Source organism: Micromys minutus, assembly GCF_963924665.1.
Source record: "Micromys minutus genome assembly, chromosome: 14".
NCBI classification, from domain to species: domain Eukaryota; kingdom Metazoa; phylum Chordata; class Mammalia; order Rodentia; family Muridae; genus Micromys; species Micromys minutus.
Window position 1 is genome coordinate 43,393,146 of NC_137983.1, and position 9,447 is coordinate 43,402,592.

A 9,447-nucleotide genomic window follows, 5' to 3' on the forward strand; every position below is an offset into this window, starting at 1 on the left:
TTTATTTTTACAGCTCAGATTTCCAATGGGTTCTTTTTTTGCAGCCCCCTCCCCTTTTACATTCTTCATATGGTCCGTTTCTAAATGTTTCCATTTAATATTTCCTACACATTCTGCCTTTCTTATGTCTTGGTGCTATATAGATGGGAATGTGTGTGAAGGTCTTTTCTACACTACTCTGTAAACCACTGTCAACTAGAATGACTCCATGTGGTTGATTTTATCACCCCCTAACAAGGAATCGTTAGATGACATCATTGTGTGCATTTTGGAATTTTGACTTGTAGACCTTGAAAGGTAGTTCTCTCCCCACATACTTTGTGTGTGTGTTGTGTGTGTATGTGTGTGTGGTGTGTGTGTGTGGTGTGCATGTGTGTGTTTCCTTTTTTTCTCTTGAAGGTGCAGTTTGTAGTTTTGTGGTTTGGTTGCTTCCATTGAAAGCTTTCCCAACCTCTCATTCCAGGAAAAAAGCCCTCTGTTGTTTCATGGTTCTGTATCCTGTGCTAGACTGATGTCCATCTGGAAGTAGAGCTTGTGGGTGGCTTCCTCCTTGTGAGTCTGTGTTCCTCTCACCCTCTGAGCTCATCCTACTCAGCTCACAGAATCTCAAAGCTGCAACTTCCTCCAGCCTCCTGTCTCCCGGGAAACCGTTTTTGTTTTGAAGAGTAAGTGCTTCTGTGAATGTATAATGGACATATTAAGATGTACACTAGTCTAAATGAATACCTGGACGCTTCTCTGAATGAATGCTCCTGTGTGACGGGCAGGAACAGAGCTCTTTGGAGAGGCATCAATCAACCAAGCGTAAGAATGGAAGCAGAGGCTGGTGGATCTCTGAGTTCAAGGTTAGCCTGGTCTATAGGCTGAGAGAGAGAGAGAGAGAGAGAGAGAGAGAGAGAGAGAGAGAGAGAGAGAGACAGAGACAGAGACAGAGAGACAGAGAGGCAGAGCATTATCTTTCCCCAGAAGGCGCCTAGTACTTAACCAGTTGCTCTCTTTTCTAACATGATCTATGCCTGGCCTTTTGGGAATGCAGAGCCCATCACAGCCTCTTTAGTGGTGTTGGGCTTTGCCCTCCATTGGCCTCAGAGGAAGCTCACCTTCCTTTTCAGCCCAACCAGGTACTGACCACCACTTCTTTGTGGCAGGAGCAGGGATTTGCTAATCTACCTTAACTGGAACTCCAGTGGCCTTTTTATGGAATGCCATTCTTAGGACTGGGGACCAGGGAGATGGGAACAGATAAGTCAACTTCAGGTATGGAAACCTTTTGAATGCTCCAGACTGATTTCAGACTTTCATCCTTTAGGTGATTGACATTTAGTACAAAATGGCCTGCAGGTGAGGGAGATACACTCTAGAAACCATGTTCTGGCCATGAAGGGAGGGAGGGGTGGAAGAGTCATTTAGGGTTCCCAGCTGATGAGAAGTCTCAATTCTGCCAAGACACGCCCATGGCCCATAAGGCAGGAGAGGTGATGAGAAAACTGGGAGGGTCAAATCCAGGAGCTAGGAGGTGACTTATTAGATCCACACAGGGACAATCTTAGTTTCTGGAAATCTGATGGGTGCTGATACAACCCTCAGAGCTTAAAGAAATACAAGAGAAAGTTCGTGAGGGTTCATCCTATTCCGCAGTTTAGTCAGTGGCTAGCTCTGCAGGTCTTCTCTCAAGATTTTGGTCCCATGACTACCCAAAAGATGTGTTTGTGAGCCTCTATCAGCAGCAGCTAAAGCCTGGAGAGACTGGGTGGTTACGGAACTAACTACTAGACAGTACTGCCTCTAGGCCTGGGCTCTTTCAAGTGAGAGTACGTCAGCAGCGTACAAGGTGACAGGCCCCAGGTTTCGTCAGATTGATGTTTGTGCCCAATTAAGTGTGGAGGTGTCCAGATAAATGTGGGGGTGCCCGGATTCTGAGTCAAGACATGTGGAGATGCTAAGGGGAGACAGCCTTTCTTCCGGCTGGTCAGAATCTAGTCCTTTATGACCCTGACATACAACTTCTGCTTCAGACAGAGATATTGTCTCTCCCAACTGCCTCTTCAGCATGTCCAGTGTCCAGGAAGCTGAGATTTCTTTTTTTAGCTCCTCACCCTCTTTATCTACCCATCGGCTTCTCCCTGTTATGGAATGGGTGAGCATTCCACCGGATCCCCAGTAAAAAACACTATCCAGTTTTCCAGTGAGCCAAGGCTAAGTGCTGCTGTCCCCCAGGTCAACTGTTACCTCAGAAGTGATCTGAGAAGGTTCTAGAAGCATATCGTTGGAGTTGGGAGGTTTCTAGCTTAGAGCCTAGGAGTTTGCTCTGTGAGGGGCCCGAGACATAGCAGGCTGAAGGCAAGAGGCAGGCTGAAAGGCATGATTCTGTTTTTCATACTCCATTACATTGATGGGCACTACTGTCGTTATTGCTTGCTTTAAGCTGAAATCGAAGAATAGGTTACTATGACCTGTGAAGTCACACTCCACACACCACCCCCATCGGTGAGGCCCGGAGAGGTTGTGTTCCTCATTTAGGGTCAAATGAGGAGCAGTTTATTTTATTTTATTTTTCTTCCTCACGCCCAGAGGGGTTTTAGAGCCACCTTAATGACCTTTGGGGTGCTACGGCCAACCAGATACTGACACATTTGGGGGCTGGGGCGGGAAGGCTGCACACCTCTTGGTCCCGTGGGCGTTATAGAATCTGAGCTTAGGGTCTTAAAGTCCTGCATTTCGTCTGCGTTCTCCCTGCAGGCTCTGCACCTGGGATCCGAAGAATGAATAGAAAGCTTGTTTAGTAGGAATTTCTTCCTTCTGCTGTTTGCTTTGGGTTTTTTCCCTCTCCGTTCCTGGCTTCTAACCCAATATTTGGCTTTCTGTTAGCACTAAATATATATTTTTTCATTAACTCCCAGAAACATGGCTTCCTACCTGCTTCCCACCACCGGATCCCCAGCCTGGAATGAAAAACACTATCCAGAGGGCATGGCAGAGATGCTGAGCGTGGGCAGTTCCGGGGAGGAGGGAGGCGCAGCGCCAGGAAAGGGGAGCACTCACCCACGCGGGCATCTCTCAGTCCCAGTCAAGGGAGCATCTGAGGGAAGGAGGGAGGGAAGAACAGAGGGAAGGAGGCAGAACAGCCACACTCTGGCTTTCTGTACCCTCTGCTCTATTCAAGGCCCTGCTCCTCTCCTGGTATAGTGCCTCCTGCGCACCACAGCACTCAGGTACAGCCACCAGGACCAGGGCACACAAAACTTCCTGTTACCTACCCTCACATCCCACCCTAGACTGTGCCCTGGGGGTGGCCGCACCTTCCGGTTCTCTGTAAACAGTCAAGGCTGAAGCTTAGCTGAATTGAGCCTGGCAGTGGAAAATTCCTCTTGCACAGCCTCACAGCTTGATAGGCAATTCCTGAAGCCTCAGCTCCTGACCAGCTTGGCCCAGGAGGTCCCATCGCTAAGGTGCCTGCCTGCTGAGAGGAGAGGCTGCTTCTAAAAGGTAGGTTAGGAAGGAAGGGACAGTGAAGCCCCAGCTCAATACCACGTTAGTCCCTGCCTCAAAAGAACCCATCCACAGACTTGGTTTTCTGGGTCTGGAACCCTGGCAGTTCGTGGGACTGTCTGGCCAGGCAGGAAAACCTGGAGACAGCTTCTTCCTATCCCTGATTTACAGCCTTGCTGTATTTCTGAATGAGGCTGACAGGCTCTGCAGTTTGGCGGTGCGTGGTTGATTCCTGCTTGGATCTGAGGAACAGAAGTGGCTTCTGAGTGTAATCCTTCCTGCCTGAACTGCTGCTCTCTGTCCGCCCCCAGATGCATTGGTACCCTAGTGGGCCAGCTTGCCAAGATGTGGGGGGGGGGTGCGCGCGCTCGTGCGTGTGTAGCAGGGGCTTTCTGACCTTGCTCTGTGCTCTTGTTTCCTCCTTCATTTCCTCAGAATGTCTGTCAATTGCTCCCCAGGAACCCAGCACAGTAGGAACTGCTAAGGGATTTCAGAAACCTGTAAAGCCTCTAGTATCTAGTCTCAATAAAAGAAACAGTTAGGAATGCTAATCTCTGCAACATCAATCTCCTCCGACTCTGTCACTAATCAAACCCTGCCTGGACTCTGCTTCTCAGACCAGCCAAGCCCAGCTCTGTATTGCTGTTCTCAGGAGTGACATGAAGTGGTCCAGGTCCATCTCTACTGTGCAAGTTTGGGTACTGTGAAGTGTGTTCTTATACGTAGGTCATGAGTCCTGGTCTTAACCTCTTGCAAGAGGGACTCAAGTGTCTCCTCCTAAAATGGCAATGGATTTGACTGATCTAGCTAAGCTTGGGGGTCCCTTGCCTGATTCCCGCCCCCCAAAATGTGTGCTTAGCCCTTCACCCAAGTGAGCTGTCATATGATAGCTTGTTTCTCTATTGCGAATCCTTCCTTCCGGCCCATCTGGACCACCAGAAACTCCCCTCTGTTTTGTGTGGAATGGGCGCACACTTTTTCACTCCATCAAATGAGGGTAGGCCATATGCCAGGCACTGATGCTATGCTGGAGACACAAACCTGGCCTCTGGAGCCCTTGACACTTGAATATTACAGTCCTACTCAGGGCTTGACTTGCTGTCTTACAGTCCTCTAGGTTACAGGGAAACTGTGGTTAGTCTTCCCAGTATAGAGACACACGACCAAACTCAGAATCTTATTGTTTGCCCACATTTAACTGGTAGGAGTTACTTGGGTTCAAATTTCTTCCTTGCCACTGTGACCTTCAGCAGTTTCTTCTTCTTCTTCCCCCTTCTTCCTTCCTTCTCCTCTTCTTTCTTCGACTACAAAAGGCCAGTGTCCAGGTATAAAGATCACACACACCTAGGAGGCACATTATAGAATTGCCTTTCTTTCTCATTGGCATGAGCTGTGTGTCCTGTGGGAATCTCTCTCATCACTGATCAGGATGGGAAATCCTACTTCTGCCTGCTTGATTCCTTTTGAGAGCAAGATGGTTGGGGGTAGGGCTCGGAGAAGGAGAAGGATGCAGCCCAGAGAGTGGAGGAAACACCCAAGACTTAACGACCACAAGAACTTGGTCCTTGGTATTTCAGTGGGCAAGGCTGAGCTTGTTGTCATCTTGCCCAGTCACTAGTGACGGCAGCAGAGCCTTGGTGACAGCTTCCTCTGAAGAGATGAATGAAGCAATTGTATCCTTGGTGCAGAGAAGATTCCAGATGGAGGAGATGTTTTCAATGGCAATAACCCGGAGATGGAATATTTCAGTGAGTCAACAAACAAAGATATTGGCACTGGCTTCCCTTTAATGGTCTTGTGAGCACTTGCAAACCTCCGGAGGTATTCTTGGCACGGATGGCCATTGTCTAAAAGCTTTTCTTTTCTTCTTCATCTTGGGTCACTCCTCCCATCTCCTGCAGGGATTCTGAGCTCAAATTCTTAGACAACAAAGGCAATCATCAGAACCCCAGTGGATAAGTTCTCAGGCCAGAAAGAGGGTTTTCTCATGAGTCTATATTACACACACACACACACACACACACACACACACACTCACACACACACTGCCTGCACCACCTTATAGTTGAAGATGGTCGCTAAGGGTATGTTAGTCCTACTCAGTGTCTGGTTGGTGACTTTGGAGTTTAGGATAGCCTGTGGAAACTAGAGGTGAGAGAGTGGGTACGTGTGCCAGAGAGTGGTGGGCAGCCTAGAACATCTGTGGTGTTTATCCACTGAGAAGGACAGGTGGCGTATGAGGTGACATGTGAGGCCATTGAGATTGGAGGTGAAAAACATTGCGTATGAAATGGTCCCAGCTGTGATGCAGTGACAATATGGTTCTGTGGTGTTGATGTAGGTGAAATTTGAAAATGGGAGGTTCTGGGAGAAAGACCTCCCTATTCTTTAAAGATTCACAAACACTTTCCATCCTACCTAAGCATCCAAGATGAAGGGATGTTCCTGGTTTTACCAGCAGGACTGTCCTTAGATTGAATGAGTTTGCCCATGGAGACTGCTGGGATTCTGTAACCCCCCCCCCTCAATTACCTGGCAGTAGCCAGGTATACTCCACCCCAGTGACCTGACACTATAAAAGGGGCTGCTTGCCCCCTCCTCCCTCTCACCTCCTGGCTCTCTTGCCTCTCTAGGCCTCTTGTCCTCTTGCAGCCTTGCTCTCCCACCCCTACCCCTTCTCTTCCCCTTTCTTTTCCCCCTTTCCCTCCACGTGCTCATGGCCAGTCTCTACGCCTGTACTTCTCTATCCCCCCCCCATCCCTCTCTCTGTCTCTACCACCCTCTTAACTCTCCCATGACCTGAATAAACTCTATTCTGTACTATACCATTGTGTGGCTGGTCCCTCGGGAGGAAGAGATTCTCAATATGGGCCCCCCAGAGGCATCTCCCTTGCCGCACCTCCATGGGCCATATGCCCCCCACTCTCTTCATCCTTCCCCTAACAGACACTACTCTCCAGTCCCAAGAGTCTTCTGCTTGACCTGTGGCTCAGCCAGGCCCATGCCCTCTTGTTGACACCAAAGATGGCCCTCTGGGGGGGGGGGGTGGGAGAGCAAGGTCAGAAACAGAAACTGTAATTAAATCTTTTTTTATCCTCCCTCATGCACAGCAGGAGGTTATTCTTGGTGCTCAGTGAGAGGGGGAGGGAGCATGAGGCTGCTTTCGACCTTGTGGCCTTCTGGTGATTCGGTAGAGAGGTTTGGGATTGAGATCTTCTGGGGCGTTTTCAGAGCATGTGGCTTCCACGGCAGGAGAGCAAGGCTACTCAGACTCTCATCTCTGACTTGGGGTTGGATGTGGGCAGTCTCTGGAAAAGTCCTGCTTGTGTAGGCTGAGGCAGGTGTGGCCTGTGTCCTCCAAACTGGAGTTTTCCAGCTTTGACCAAGCAGGTCTTAGAAGCATTGCTTCCTTCCTCCTCCCTCCTCTTCCTCTGGATTCAGGCCAGAGCTTTCTTTCCTAGCTCTAGGACTAAGGGTAAAAACTGTAGAAGCTGTGGATTAGCTGTTTGGCCACTCCCTTTCCTAACGTTATTCCAGGTGCCTTAGAAAAAGCTGTTTATTCTTCCTGCCTCTTCCCCAGGTGTGCTTTCTCCACCATCAATCTCTTAGCTGGTTCTTCACCCCAAGAGTAGACACCCCACCCACCCCCGCCCCAGAAAGTGCAACTTGGTCTGACCTCTTGCAGATAGGATTTCAGTGTCTCTCATTCAACCAAAGCCAAGGACTAGAAGCAGTGAGACATCGGGGTTCAAGTTCTTGGAGTGTCCATTATAGACAGTTCACTTTCAATAAGAAAAATGACTATCCACAGTGGATTTGCCTTGAAAATGAAGACCGAGGATCCTGTTCCTCTTGGCTATTCCTTGGGGCTGCATTCTTATTCATGTGTGTTTTTATAAACAGCAAAGCCCCATTTCACTGGGGAGGGGGGTCCCTCCCCTTCAGTTCCTTCCTCTTTGAGCTCCCCCTCTCCCCACCTGCAGAGCCAGCTGGAGCCTACAGTATTTCTCACACGTGTGTACGAAATTTTCTCCCACAATTAATAGCTCGTTCTCTGGTCTGGGACAGCACTAGGAAGTGTCTCCGTGTCCGAAGGCAGGGTAGCTCTTGAAAACCTTCACCCTTAATGGCTACTGAGGTTATCTAGCCTGATTTCATGTCTACAGCTCCCCTGTTTCTGGCCTTCCTATCTCATGTCTTACTTCATCCTTTCTATTTCATCTCTGACCATTGTCACTGTTAATCCCACTAGGCAAGAGTAAGAACACTACTGTAGTTGTGAGAATTTGAAGCAAGCTCTAATTAAATACTGGCCAGGTCCACTTGGGGTTCCCAGAAACTGGCCATGTGCTACGCTGGCCCAGTGCTTATGAAGTCAAACCTATAGAGCTTCATGCTTCCTGCTTTCTTACCCAATGGGGGTGAGCATGCATTCTGACATACTTCTTGACTACTCACCACCATAGGTGTAATTGAGTATATCTAGTGCAGTTGGGTCAGCCAAGCTTGTTTAGGGAAGTAAAAAACATGTAGAATATTCGTCTTATATGCATACTAGACTCCAGCATCTCAGGAAGTGTCTGTCTGTCCTTGGGCAATGGGGGTTGAGGTATTTTGTTTTATGGATCTCATGGGCACAGTATTTAAAACTTTGGCTCTTATGCTACTTCTGCTGGGATAATCTCTCTCTGTCTCTCTGTCTCTCTGTCTCTCTGTCTCTCTGTCTCTCTATCTCTCTGTCTCTCTGTCTCTCTGTCTCTCTGTCTCTCTGTCTCTCTCTCTCTCTCTCTCTAAGTCAAGGTGGGTCTCACTATGTAGGCCCTGGCATGGAAGTTACTGTGTAGACCAGGCTGGCCTGGAACTCAGTCTCCTGAATCCTGGAGTTGAAAGTGTGTACCACCAAACCCAACCTCCTCTTCTTCATTTCTGTTCTCATTCTCACTCCATACTGAGACCTAGAGATTTTTCTAAATTTTAATGTGGCTGTGTCACCACATGCTTGCACACCCCCACAGCTCCCTCATCTTGATGATGTTTGGGAGCTGTCCCTTTAGGATTCCTCTTTCCTCATCCTCAGTCTCAACTGGATCCTACTTTTTCCATCAGCATATGTTCTGGGTCTTGTTTCCAGACTTCTGTTGGGGATACCATTATTGCAGTGCCATGTGAGAATGTATGTGTGTGAGTGCACATACACATGTATCTACACATACCGGTATCAATGTAAGCCTGGCCTGAGTGTGATGGCACAACCCTTTTATTTTTAATATTTTTAAAAATTCATTATTTGGGAATTTTACATCATGAACCTCAAGTACCCTCGTTTCCTGATGGATCCTCTCAGTTTCATTCCCTACCTTTGGGACCTCTCCCCCCACTAGAAAGAGAAAAGAAACACACACACACACACATGCTTGCATGCATGCACACCCCAAGTCCAGTTTGTGTTACCCATATACTCATGGAAGCATGACAAACTCCTGGTGGCCAGCTTCTTTTTTTTTTTTTATTTTTATTTTTATTTATTTTTAATGACTTATTTATTTATTTCATGTATGTGAGTGCACTGTCGCTACCTTCAAACACACCAGAAGAGGGCATCTGATCCCCATTACAGATGGTTGTGAGCCACCATGTGGTTGCTGGGGATTGAACTCAGGACCTCTGGAAGAGCAGTCAGTGCTCTTAACCGCTGAGCCATCTCTCCAGCCCGGTGTCCAGCTTCTTAAAGAAAACTTGAGTCCTTACCTACCCACACCTCAACCAGACCCTATCAGCTGTGGAGAGTTACATCTCAGCATCTCTATCATGATTTTTAAGAGTTCTCTCTGATGATTTTGTGTCTAGGCTGTCACTTCTTTTGGTGGTGAGGGTGGGGAAGGGGCACAGATATCAACAGATCCACAGTATGACCGCAGTGGTCCCAGACATGGCCCTTGGCAGCAGCATGGACAGGAT